Source organism: Hyaena hyaena, unplaced genomic scaffold (assembly GCF_003009895.1).
Source record: "Hyaena hyaena isolate Hyena2069 unplaced genomic scaffold, ASM300989v1 scaffold_30, whole genome shotgun sequence".
In the NCBI taxonomy this organism is placed as follows: domain Eukaryota; kingdom Metazoa; phylum Chordata; class Mammalia; order Carnivora; family Hyaenidae; genus Hyaena; species Hyaena hyaena.
In genome coordinates, this window is record NW_024080662.1 from 3,545,378 (window position 1) to 3,558,146 (window position 12,769).

General features: G+C 48.5%; 1 protein-coding gene across 1 annotated transcript in view; it reads left to right on the plus strand.

The window, feature by feature from the left end:
• Positions 1-6,803: 6,803 nt before the first annotated feature.
• The window catches only part of LRRC2 (leucine rich repeat containing 2), a 32,634-nt gene continuing 26,668 nt past the window's right edge, over positions 6,804-12,769 (plus strand). Inside the window, exon 1 of the mRNA XM_039228306.1 lies at positions 6,804-6,853. The gene's annotated coding sequence lies outside the window, so the exon portion shown is untranslated. The remainder of the gene's footprint in view (positions 6,854-12,769) is intronic.

Genomic DNA, 12,769 nt, shown 5'->3' on the forward strand with positions numbered 1-12,769 from the left:
AGGTTTGGCCTCCTCCCAGAGAAACACTAACTCCATGAAAGTCTCCGAGAGGACGCCACACGTGGATCCTGGGTTCTCAGCGCTCTCTGTGGCCCATCTTGGTGGTGAGGGGAGCAGCCGTCAGGGCGGCCCTGTGGGGTCACCCATTCCGAGGGGAGTGCAGCCCAATGGAAATGCCATGCAGCCTCACACGTGATTTCAAGCTTTGTGGCTAGCCACCTTAGGAAAGTGCCGAAAACCAGGTAAAACAAACTTTCATGGGGCGCCCCGGGGGTGGGGGGCTCAGTTGGTTGGCGTCCAACTCTTGATTTCAGCTCAAGCCATGCTCTCACGTTTTGTGAGCTGGAGCCCCGCTGTCAGCACAGAGCCTGCTTGGGATTCTCTCTCTCCCCCTCTCTCTGCCCCTTTCCCACTCGTTTTCTCTCTCTCTCTGTCTTTCAAAATAATTAACTTTCATGATATATTCTAATTTAACCCAATTTATCCCAGAGAGTTTCATTTGATCACGTAGTGAATATAAGTTGCTATAACATGAGAGCCAGGGCAGCCCTCCTCAGCCCGGGGCGCTGTGCTTGAGGCTTTTAGGGCCAGGGCACTTGAAGTGGCAACTCAGGTGCCCTCACCATGCACCCCTACATCAGTGGGAGGCATGTAGTAATGGTCGCTGATGTAGAATGAGACCGTTTATACCATTTTGGGGGTTTTTCATCCTTCTATCATTATGTCACGAAAAGGGAACGACAGGCTGGTGACACCAGGGATTTACTTGGAAGAAGGCTTTGCAGTACGTGTGACTCAGTGTTCCCACAGAATGGCAGTGAGGAGAGCGCTGGGTCCCCGGGGACGCCTGGGTGGGCTTGTGTGTGGAACTCCTTCAGATGCGAGGCAGATGTGTAGGCCTCCCCGCGGAGACCCTGAGGCTGCGGTCTGTGGACTTGGTGAGAGCCTCCCAGGCCCGCGGGGGGTTGGGGGGGCGGATTGCACAAGCAAGCGCTGGGCTCTGAGGAAGCAGTTGCGGTGGGTAATATTAAGACTGCGTAAGCAGGGCCCCTGGGTGGCTCAGTTGGTTAAGCGTCCGACTTCGGCTCAGGCCATGATCACACAATTCATGGGTTCGAGCCTCGCGTCGGGCTCTGTGCTGACAGCTCAGAGCCTGGAGCCTGCTTCGGATTCTGTGTCTGCCTCTCTCTCTGCCCCTTCTCCGCCATGCTCTGTCTCTCTCTGTCTCAAAAATAAATAAAAAACATTAAAAAAAAAAAAAAGACCAGGCAGGAGTTGGGGACTTAGTGGGACACTGGGGGGTGAAGATCACAGGGCACAGTCCTACGTGCTGCCCCCGAGAAGCTCAGAAACCAGAAGTTTGTGGACACAGCCGAGCGGTACAGCCATCTGCACACAGTGAGTTTAATACAATAATAACCATTCCTCGTATTAACATAAGTGCATTTTCTATTTTAAAATACTTCCTGATTCATATCGCTGCCTGTGAATCAGAAGCTCTGTGGAACATGCTGGAAAATGGACCTCTGGACCTCACCCCAGACATACTGAGTCAGAACCTCCCAGCGGGGGAGGGGTCTACCCAGGCCAAGCCCACAAGCAGCCAGTTCTGGGGACCATTGCCCCAGACTGCGCTAATTCCAGGTCCTTAGGGCCCCTTATGGTGTGGTCCCCCCAGACCAGGGGCTTCGGCATGACCTGCGGTTTATTAGAGAGACAGATTCTCGGCTCCTCTCTGGCCACCTGCATCAGGCTCTGCGTTTCACTCTAAGACCCTAGGTCGTTTGGGCAGAGGGTTGCCAGACAAAATACAGGACACCCAGTCATATTTGAATTTCAGAGAAACCACACATAATTTTTAAGTATGACTCATGCAATATTAGAAACATACTTATATTAAAAAATGACTTGTGGTTTGTCCAAAATTCAAATGTAGCTTGAAAGTATTTTTATTTGCTAAATTCCTCAGTCCTAGTTGGGTGCGCGTTATAGACTGAGGAGCCTGGGCTGAACAGCGGCCTGCTTCTTGAACACTGGCAGAAAGGAAGCCCATTGGGGGTGCCTGAGCGCCTGACTGCGACTTGGGTCATGATCTTGCAGTTCTTGAGTTCGAGCTCCGCATCAGGCTCCATGCTGACAGCTCGGAGCCTGGTGCCTGCTTTGGATTCTGTGTCTCCCTCTCTCTGCCCCTCCCCTGCTCACACTCTGTCTCTGTTTCTCTCTTTCTCAAAAATAAGTAAAAAAAAATTTTTTAAAAATAAAGGAAGCCCATTGTATTTGAATGTATTGGGGAGGACAATATTTTTCCACTTAAATATGATTGAGCTTTTGAATATGTAGTCGTCTTCCAAATTGAAAAAGTATTTAATAGTGTTTAAACTGAAACTACCTTTTCGATTTATATTCTTTGGTTCAGAATATCATAAACAAACAACAAGAATATCATAAACAAAACAAAAACCAAATGAAACAATTACTAAATAGGTAACTTACATCATTTATCAAAAGAGAAAGATACTGTACAACTTCTAAGTAATAAACACATCCAACACTTGATTGGTATGATTGAATATTGTCACAAAGATTTGGGGTCCCCAGGTAACTTAGTCGGTTGAGCATCTGACTTTGGCTCAGGTCATGATTTCATGGTTCGTGGGTTCCAGCCCTGAACTGGGTTCTCTGCTGTCAGCCCAGAACTTGCTTTGGATCCTTTGTCTTCTCTCTCTCTGCCCTTCCCCTGCTCATGCACACTCTCTCTTTCAAAAATAAATAAAACATTAAAAAAGTAAATTGTCACAAAGATTTATCTGTTTCTCATCAACTTAAATTTAAATGATATACAATTTAAAATGATAATTTATTGGGGTACCTGGGTGGCTCAGTCAGTTAAGTGTCCGACTTTGGCTCAGGTCATGATCTGACAGTTCCTAGATTCGAACCTCATGTTAGACTCTGCTGCTAGCTCAGAGCCTGAAGCCTGTTTGGGATTCTGTGTCTCCCTTTCTCTGTCCCTCCCTACTCACACTCTTTCTCTCAAAAAATAAACATTAAACATTTTTAATGATAATTTATTAAAATTGTTTTTACTTAGTAAAATAAAAAAACTTGAAAAAATTTTAATTCCAATATAGGTGACATGCAGTATTATATTAATTTCAGATGTACAATATAGCGATTCAACAATTCTATACATCATTACTCAATGCTCATCATAAGTGTACTCTTCTTTAAAAAAATTTTTAAATGTTTATTTATTTTGAGAGAGAGAGAGAGAATGAGCTGGGTAGGGGCAGAGAGAGAGGGAGACACACAATCCTAAGCAGGCTCCAGGCTAAGCTCTCAGCAAAGAGACTGATGCAGGGCTTGAACTCACTAACCATGAGATCACCACCTGAACCAAATTCAGATGCTTAACTGACTGAGCCACCCGGAGCGTCCCATAAGTGTACTCTTAATCCCCGGTCACCTGTTTCCCCCATCCCTCCGCGTGCCTCCCCTCTGGTCACCATCTGTGTGTTCTCTATAGTTAAGAGTCTATTTCTTTCTTTTTTTTTTTTTTTTTTGCTGATGCATAGGAGCACATGTACCCCAATGTTCATAGCAGCACTCTCAACAATAGCTAAAACATGGAAAGAGCCTAAGTGTCCATCAATGGATGAATGGATCAAGAAGATGTGGTTTATCTATGCGATGGAATACTACATGGCAATGAGAAAGAATGAAATCTGGCCATGTGTAGCAACATGGATGGACCTTGAGGGTGTTATGCTGAGTGAAATAAGTCAGGCAGAGAAGGACAAATATCACATGTTTGTACATATAGGAGGATTAGGAGGAACTTAACTGAGGAACAAGGGGGAGAAGAAGGGGAGAAATGGTGGGGGAAAGGGAGAGAGGCAAACCATGAGAGACTCTTGAATGAGAAACAAACTGAGGACTGATGGATGTGGGGGGGAGGGGGGAGATGGGCATGGAGGAGGGCACTTGTGGGGATGAGCACTGGGTGTTATATGGAAACCAATTTGACAATAAACTATTTGTAAAAAAAAAAGAGAGGCTATTTCTTTTTTCTAAATTCTATTTATTGATTTATTTATATTTTAATTTACATCCAAGTTAGTTAGCATATAGTGCAATAATGATTTCAGGAGTAGACTCCAGGGGTAAGAATCCATCTCATGGTTTCTCTCTCTCTCTCTCTCTTTCCTTTTGCTCATTTATTTTGTTTCTTAAATTCCACATGAGTGCAATAATATGGTATTTGTCTTTCTCTGGCTGACTGATTTCTCTTAGCTTGATACCCTCTAGCTCCTTCCCTGTCATTGCAAATGGCAAGATTTCATTCTTTTATTAATGACTGAATAATATTCCATTATACACACACACACACACACACACACCACTGCTTCTTTATCCATTTACCCATGGATACTTGGGCTCCTTCCATAATTTGTCTATTGTAAGTAATGCTGCTATGAACATAAGGGGTGCATGTATCCATTTCAATTAGCGTTTCTGTATTTTTTTGGTAAATATCCAGTAGTGTGATTACTGGGCCACAGGGTAGTTCTATTTTTAATGCTTTGAGGAAACTCCACACTGTTTTCCAGAGTGGTGGCACCAGTGCACAAAGGTTCCCCTTTCTCTGCATCTTCACCAACATTTGTTGTTTTCTGTGTTTTTGATTTTAGCCATTAAGACAGGTGTGATGTGGTATCTCATTGTAGTTTTGGTTTGTATTTCCCTGATGATCAGTGATATTGAGCATCTTTTCATGTGTCTGTTGGCCATCTAGTTGTCTTCTTTGGAAAAGTGTCTGTTCATGTCTTCTGCCCACTTGTATTGGATTATTTGGTTTTCAGGGGTGTTGAGTATCAGTTCTTTATATATTTTGAATACTGACCCATTATTGGATATGTCATTTGCAAATATCTTCTCCCATTTCATAGGTTGTCTTTTAGTTTTTTATCGTTTCCTTTATGGTGCAGAAGCTTTTCATTTTGATGAGATCCCAGTAGTTTATTTTTGCTTTTGTTTCCCTTGCCTCCCTTGTTTCCCTTCCCTTCCCTTTCTAGAAAGATGTTGCTATGGCTGATGTCAGAGAAATCACTGCCTGTGCTCTCTTCTAGGATTTTTATGGTTTCAGGTCTCACACGTACGTCTTTAACCCATTTTGGGTTTGTTTTGGTGTATGGTGTAAGAAAGCAGTTCAGTTTCGTTCTTCCACATGCTGCTGTCCAGTTTTCCCAACACGACTTGTTGAAGACACTGTCTTTTGCTCATTGCATAGTCTTTCCTGCTTTGTCGAAAATTGATTGACCATATGACTGTGGGCTTATATCTGGTCTTTCTATTCTGTTCCATTGATCTATGTGTCTGCTTTTGTGCCAGTACCCTACTGTTTTGATGAGTACAGCTTTGTACTATAACTTGAAGTCGGGAATTGTGATGCCTCCAGCTCTGCTTTTCTTTTTCAAGATTGCTTTGGCTATGTGAGGTCTTTTGTAGTTCCATACAAATTTTAAGATTGTTTGTTCTTGTTTTGTGAAAAATACTCTTGGTATTTTAATAGGGATTACATTAATAAAAGGATAATTAAAAATTTTTAATGTTTATTTTTGAGAGAGACAGAGCATGAGCATGGGAGGGGCAGTGAGAGGCAGAGACACAGAATCTGAGGCAGATTCCAGGTTCTGAGCTGTCAGCACAGAGCCCTATGCGGGGCTCAAACTCACCATGAGATCATGACCTGAGCTGAAGTTGGATGCTCAACCAACTGAGCCACCCAGGCACCCCAATAAAATGATAATTTAATTATAAATGCCAACAAATAGAAAATGTTCCACACAGAAAATAGTCCTTTCAAAACGTAACTATTTTGTAATTAGAGTTATCATGTCTATATTAGGCAAAAGGTGTTTTGCTATTTAGGATGAAGGTGTATGAGGAGCCTGTGGCCATGAAGTGGGGGTTATATGGACCTCTTGGAACAGGCAGGGGTGGGGGCTGGGCAGGGGATATGGGGTGGGAGACGGAGTGAGGTGTGAGCAATTCCTGATTAATTGATCATCAGATTGTCACAATGTTGGATCCCAGGAAAGCATCTTTGCCCAATTAGTAAGATCACTGAAGAGAACCCAACTTCACATATGTTTCAGAAAACTTATTTATTTTGAGAGAGAGAGAGAGAACAGGAGCAGGGGAGGGGCAGAGAGAAGGAATCCCAAGCAGGCTCCACACCATCAGCACAGAGCCCCATGTGGGGCTTGAACTCACAAATCTTGAGATCATGACCTGAGCCGAAACCAAGACTCAGGCACTTAACCGACTGAGCAGTGGAGGCGCCCCTGTTTTAGGAAATTTAAAAGAAAAAAAGGGGAAATCCAGATCTCTGAGATCTGTGGCTTCAAACATTGAAAGCAGGACATTCCCTGGGTCCTATGACTTTCTGATCCCGCCTTGTGCTCGGTTCTTAGCTGGGAGTGCTGAGAACACGGAGCCCTCTCCCTGCTCCTCTGGCGTGTTTGGCTTGACGCACTTCAGGATTCCCGGCATGAAAACGGCTGTGCCGTAATCCTGGGTCACAGGGCTGGACTTGGCCAGCTTGTCGTTTGCTCCGGGCCAGGCCCTCCCCTCTGAACTGTGTTTTGTCTCATGCCGGGCTGAGTCACATAGAATAGATAGATAGTTTATCAGCACATGTCCTACAGATCATATTATCAACTGACAAATTTAGCCCGTTAGCGCACAGGGCCGGAGGCGGCAGTGCGCGTGGCCGCCGTGGGTGTCAACAAAGTCTACAGCCCGGATTCCACCGGGCAGGCAGCGGGCAGGGGCCGCGGTGCACTCGCGGGTAGGTGGCCGTCGTGGGGGTGGGGACGTGTGGGGAAGTGGGAACGAGGGGGCTTGTGCACCTGTGGGCGGGAGGCTGGAGGGCAGTGCCTCCTTGTTTATGCCTTTCCCACTGTGACTTGCACGGCAGGACCCTGGTAAACATCCCCAGTGGAACATAAGGGGCGGATTACGCATTTCTCTGCATTTTAGGGCAAGAAATGGAACTGAGTGGAGAAGAAGGAGAGAATGTGGCAGAGGTGGGTGGTGCCCGGGCAAGCCTGCTGCTCTGGCAAGGGGGTCCCCAAGATTCATGCTTCTGGTTAGTGAGTTTTTCCCAGGAAACTCCCCTGGTGCCCGAGGCTGAGCTCAAAACGTTCTGGTCCAAAGTACTGTCTGGGGGAGATAAATCAACTTTGTTTGTGTCTTCGGTGCCCTGAAAGGGATGATTGACATCCGGGGCGGGGTGGAGACTCTTTCCTCCTGGGGATTGTCTCCCCCCTCCCCAGAGAGAGATAGTGAGGGTGATAAAGTGATCGGAGACCCAGAGGAGAACCATCTGTGAGCCACTCAGCTGTGCTGGCTGCTCTTCTCCACCAAATCCTCTCCGGAAACTCAGGGGCTGGGGCCGATCTCCCAGGAAACCTCCGCGACCATGCCGCGGGCACGAGAAGCCACAGGTGCTCATGGACCCCTTGTTTGTACCTTACATTCATAGGTGATGATGTCCGTCTTCAACTCTTCTCTTGTTTTCCTTTAAGTAACTGACATTTCTGGAGCTTTACTAGGTGCCAGGTCTTAAGCACTTGACACAAATTATCACCCGCGATCCAGTCGCCAGTCCTGTGAGCGGGTGCCCTTGTCACACCCGTGTTCAGATAAGTACAGCAGGGCGCAGAGAGGGCAGGTGACTGTCTCAGGGACGTGCAGCCATAAATGGAAGAGGCGGGACTCAGCCCCCGCAGGCTGACTGTCCTATTTCTGTCCTCTGCGTCCTATTTTCTGGTTTAGCAAATTAGCATAAAAACAATGGGTGCTCCCTGGGAAGCTCTGACCCTGTGACATAAAATGTCATTTAATTCAGAATTTGGCCGAAATATCGTGACTATACTGACCTCGCTTGAGCATTTAGCCCTTAATAACCCTACTGTTTCCATCCGAAAACTCTGGGTTCGGGGGTCCACGCAGCAGTCTTAGGTGAGGCTAGAATGGATTTGTGGGACACTAATGCCCTTCGTTGACCGTGTTACTCTGTACACTGGGGTCGCTGGGAATTCCCGCTGGTTGTGGAATGGAGCTCATTCCCTGAGCTCCGTGAGGCTGACGGTGGGTGTCTTGTGCCCGTGGGGGGTACACTGGAAAGAATGGTGTGGAGGGTCTGGAGCTGGTCTGCCCGAGGGAAAGAGGGGGTTCTGAAGAGCAGGTGGGGATGAGGGGCCATGGCTACCAGGTGACCCCTTGACCTCAGCGCCATCCCTGTTTCCCCACCTCCCCTGACTCTCCCAGCCTGGCAGAGCGAGCACCCAGAATGGCTGGGCACCTGCATGGTGGGCTTTACTGGGTCTCCTACCCCAGGACCTTTGCACCTTAGACTCACAGAGATGCAAGCCCTCTCCCCAACTCCCACCCCCTCTCTGCCCAGTCTGCTGTTTGACAAGAAGGGAGAGGACCAGGTGACCAGAAAGTTCCTGCTCCCGCCTGGAATGCTGGCATTCATCTTCTGAGTGGAAACGTGTGTTCTGGTGCCAGGGGACATGTTTTTTCTAGTCGTGCCCTCTGGCTTGGACGGTGGGTGGTTGTGTAAAGTAATTCTAATGTACCTGGGCTGCAGAGGGAGCATGGACAATTACTCAAGCAAACCTGCACGGATAGTCCCCTTCCCCTTGCTCAGGGTCCCTCTGGGACTTCCCCCAACCCCGTTCTCCACAGGCACTTGAGGGCACCCCTCCTAATCTGCCTCCACAGCGCCGGTTCAGCCACCGGATTGTCAGACCCCCATGCTGTGCTGAACTCTCTCTGAGCATCTCTCCTCTCCAGATGGAGAGCTCAGACGCAGGGACATTCATCTCTCTGCATTTGATGAGTGCCCGTAAATGCCAGTTACTTGGGGTTCCCAGGAATCAAAGAGCAGAAACACACAGCAAGCGAACTGGCTCAGTACGCGGGGTTTCTGCGTTGGGGTCAGAAGCAGGACTCCAGGGCTACCATCAGTCAACTGGTGACCGCAGAGCCCACACGTGGGGCTTCTCCAATGGCTGCTCCTGTCAGTAAACTGTGGCCCTTCTCAGGGCAGTCTAGGGACAAAGTATATAATTGTACCAACCAGCAAGCAATTCAACTTGCACTGTGTGCTGTGAAGTAAATACTTCCCGAGGGGGAAGATCTAGCTTAGATAAAGAGGCCATGAAGGCCACACACCAAGGAGAGAACTCGGAGTTCAGGGTATGGGGTGCAGGGATGCCACGTGGATGAGGGAAGAGGGTCCAGGCAGAGGCACTGAGGAGGAGAGAGGCCGGGGGTGGACCATGCCAGGGCCCTGTGGGGGGCTGGGGTCTCCCCCGTCATCCCAAAGGGGAGTCTCTGGAACACTTAAGCCAGGTGGCCGCATGATCTCATCCTCGTCGGAAAATGACTCTCACTTTGGTGTGACAAATGGATTGGACGTGGGTGAGTGGGAAGTCGGGATGCCAGCTGCGAGGCTTTTGCAGGAGCGAGGCCAGCTGTGATACTCATCGGCAGTGAGACATGCATGCCCTCTAGGACTTGGGTGATACGTTGGGTGCGTGAATGAATGTGTGTGTTTGTGTATGAGTCCATGCCCACCTGGCGGGAGAGGTGAGGACACAGAAGGCTCAAGGGAGTGACCTCCAGGTAACGATGAAGTCAAGGTGAGGAACTAAGGCAGCCAGGGATGGACAGTCTAAGTGAGTAACTTTGGAAAGGAATTGTGTTTCTTTGAGAAATGTGTGAGACACCAAGTGGATAGGTCAAGGAAGCAGTGCCATCTAGGCACCAGATGTCGCTATAGATGGAGATGGATTCTTTAAGTGGCTCTTATTTTACTGTGTTCTGTATTAATTACTTATTGCTGTGTAAGAAATCACCCTGGCACTTACCAGCCTAATACAACAAACATACTGTCTCCATCTCTGAGGGTCAGGAATGGCCTAGCTGAGCGGCTCTAGCTCAGGGTCTGTCGTGAAGTCGCATATAAGATGCCTCCTGGGGGGCACCTGGGTGGCTCAGTCGGTTGAGTGTCTGACTTCGGTTCAGGTCATGATCTCATGTTCATGGGTTCGAGCCCCGCATCAGGCTCTGTGCGGACAGCTCAGAGCCTGGAGCCTATTTCAGATTCTGTGTCTCACTCTCTCTCTGACCCTCCCCTGCTCACGCTGTCTCTATCTCTCTCTCAGAAATAAATAAAACATTAAAAAAAAAAAAAGATGTCTTCTGGGGCTGATGCCTTCTGAAGGCTCAGCCGGGGCTGGAGGATCTGCTTTTAGACCATTTCTGCTCATGTGGCTGCTGGCAGGGGGCCTCTGCTCCTTTCCGTATGAAGCATCTCTATATGGCTGCTTCAGCATCCTCGTGACATAGCACTGACTTCCCCCAGAGTGACTTCCCCCACGAGAGAGAGCAGTGCCTGGTGGGACTTAGTCTCAGAGGCTGCATGCCATCACTTTTACCACATTTTATTCATTAGAAATGAGTCATTGAATCCAACCCATGTTCAAGGAGGGAGAGGAATTAAGCTCTACTCCCTTTATTAAAGTTTATTTATTTATTTTGAGAGACCAAAGAGAGTGCAAGCAGGGGAGAGGCAGAGAGAGAGAGAGAGGAAGAGAGAGAATCCCAAGCAGGCTTCATGCTATCAGTGCAGAGCCCGGTGTGAGGCTTGAACTCATAAACTGTGAGATCGTGACTTGCGCCCAGATCAAGAGTCAGATGCTTAACTGACTGAGCCACCCAGGCACCCTAAGCTCTACCCTTTAAAATTGTTTTTTAATGTTTAGTTTTTATTTTTGAGAGAGAGAGAGAGAGAGAGAGAGAGAGACAGAGCACGAGTAGGGGAGGGGCAGAGAGAGAGAGAGAGAGGGAAACAGAGAATCCAAAGCAGGCTCCAGGCTCTGAGCTGTCAGCACAGAGCCTGATGGCGTCTCCAACTCACGGACTGCAAGATCATGACTTGAGCCAAAGTCAGACACTTAAGCAATTGAGCGACCGGCTGCCCCAAGCTCTACCTTCTTAAAGGAAAGAATGTCAAGGAATCTGTGGGTACAATTTAAAGCCATCATGTCCACAGAACAATATATTTTATTGTTCACTGAAGCTGGCAGGCACAGACTGGGCCGGCACCTGTTTTTGTATGGCACGGGGGCACTGCTGGAGGGGGCTGGCGCTGTGAGCCGCGGAGACCAGGCTGGAGTACCCCCCTCCACTCCCTCCATTTCCCTTCTTTCTCAGTGCCTGTCTGCCTGGCCGGCTGTGTCTTGCTGCTGCCCGAGGCCCACGCTGGCTGCCACCTACATGCTGGAGACTGCTATACAGTAACTGCCAGGCACCCAGCAGTGGAATCAGGGGTTGGTGACTTAGCAAGTCCACCCTGCCTCCAGCCAGCACCCAACTTAAGCGGATGGACGCAGAGGAGAGAAGGACATACCAGCATCCTGGAGTCACAAAGGCGGAGAGTGAAACTGACCTCTGCAGGTCCCCTTCCCGGTCCCAGTGTCCTTCTGCATGCTCGCCTGCGGGGGGCGTCTTTTCCTCCTGGGCCAGTGACTCTTGTCCTGAGAATGTCCCCAGCAGGTGGCACCTGATCACAAAGCACAGAAGCAAGCTCAAGGCTCTGGCAAGCCCAAGACCAAGTCCGCTGGGAGGGGCAGGCCAGGAGTTTTCTCTTTTGTTATGAAAGTGCCTACACAGTATCTTCCATTTTGCCAGCGAGCCTGCGAAGCCTACAATATTTACTATCTTGCCCTTTCCTGAGAAGGTTTGCTGACCCCTGCAGTAAAGCGAAAGGCTTTCCTCGGAGGGCTTCTCCTTTCTGCTACAAATCCAACCTTTGAGAGTCCCTGATGGTTAACATTTTCACTCAGGACCCAGGATACCAAGTGCTGGACAGAAATGAACCTGACGACACTCTGCCCCAGTGTCCTTTCTGTTGCCATGAGTGACATCACCATTGTCCCCTGCTCTCTTCTAGCCCCGTGTGGTTTCTTCTCGGGGAGATGCCCTGTGGCTGCGGACCGTGCAGCCCAAATCCAGGGATCTGTGTTCTCTTGTGATTCTGTTGTAACCGTGCAAAGCCCGACCTCCCGCAGGGAACTGGAATCTGGTGTCTCCTTGGATCCAAGATTCTTTGCTGTAAAATTCAGTGAGAGCTCTCGCTAAAGCCCTGCTTTTCTTATGGTGCCTCAGGAGGGTCTACTTGGATGTTGAGTTTTCTCTAGGAGGATACCGCTTTATTTGCAATGAGGGTCCAGTAGAGGTGAACTTTTCTCTGTACTGCTGCTTTGGTATAGGATATCATGGCGCTCGCTATTTCTATAGTGCTGGAGAAAGTTAATGCTCAGGAGATTACACTCTATATATTTGCATGAAAGGTTGTGTCCACGAGAACTCATGCTACAAAGAAGAGATTAGCTTTGTAAATTTGCCAGGGAGCTGGCTCTCTTTTCCTGAATGTGCTGAGTGACCCATCTGTTCCCCAGAGTGGCTTTGTTCCTGGATGGAGTGTCCCCTACCTGCCCTGTGATGACTCACGAGCTTCTGTGGTAAAACCATTTTTCTGATCTGGCATCTATCCGGAGAGCTACTCTCTTAAGGGTTACCTTTGAACCTGTCTGGTTGTTTAGGGAGGCCTGGGTGCGGCCCTGTCCTGCACAGGACATGAGGCGCTGGGCTGGACGTGGCACTCAGGCGTTGGTATTTCTCAGCC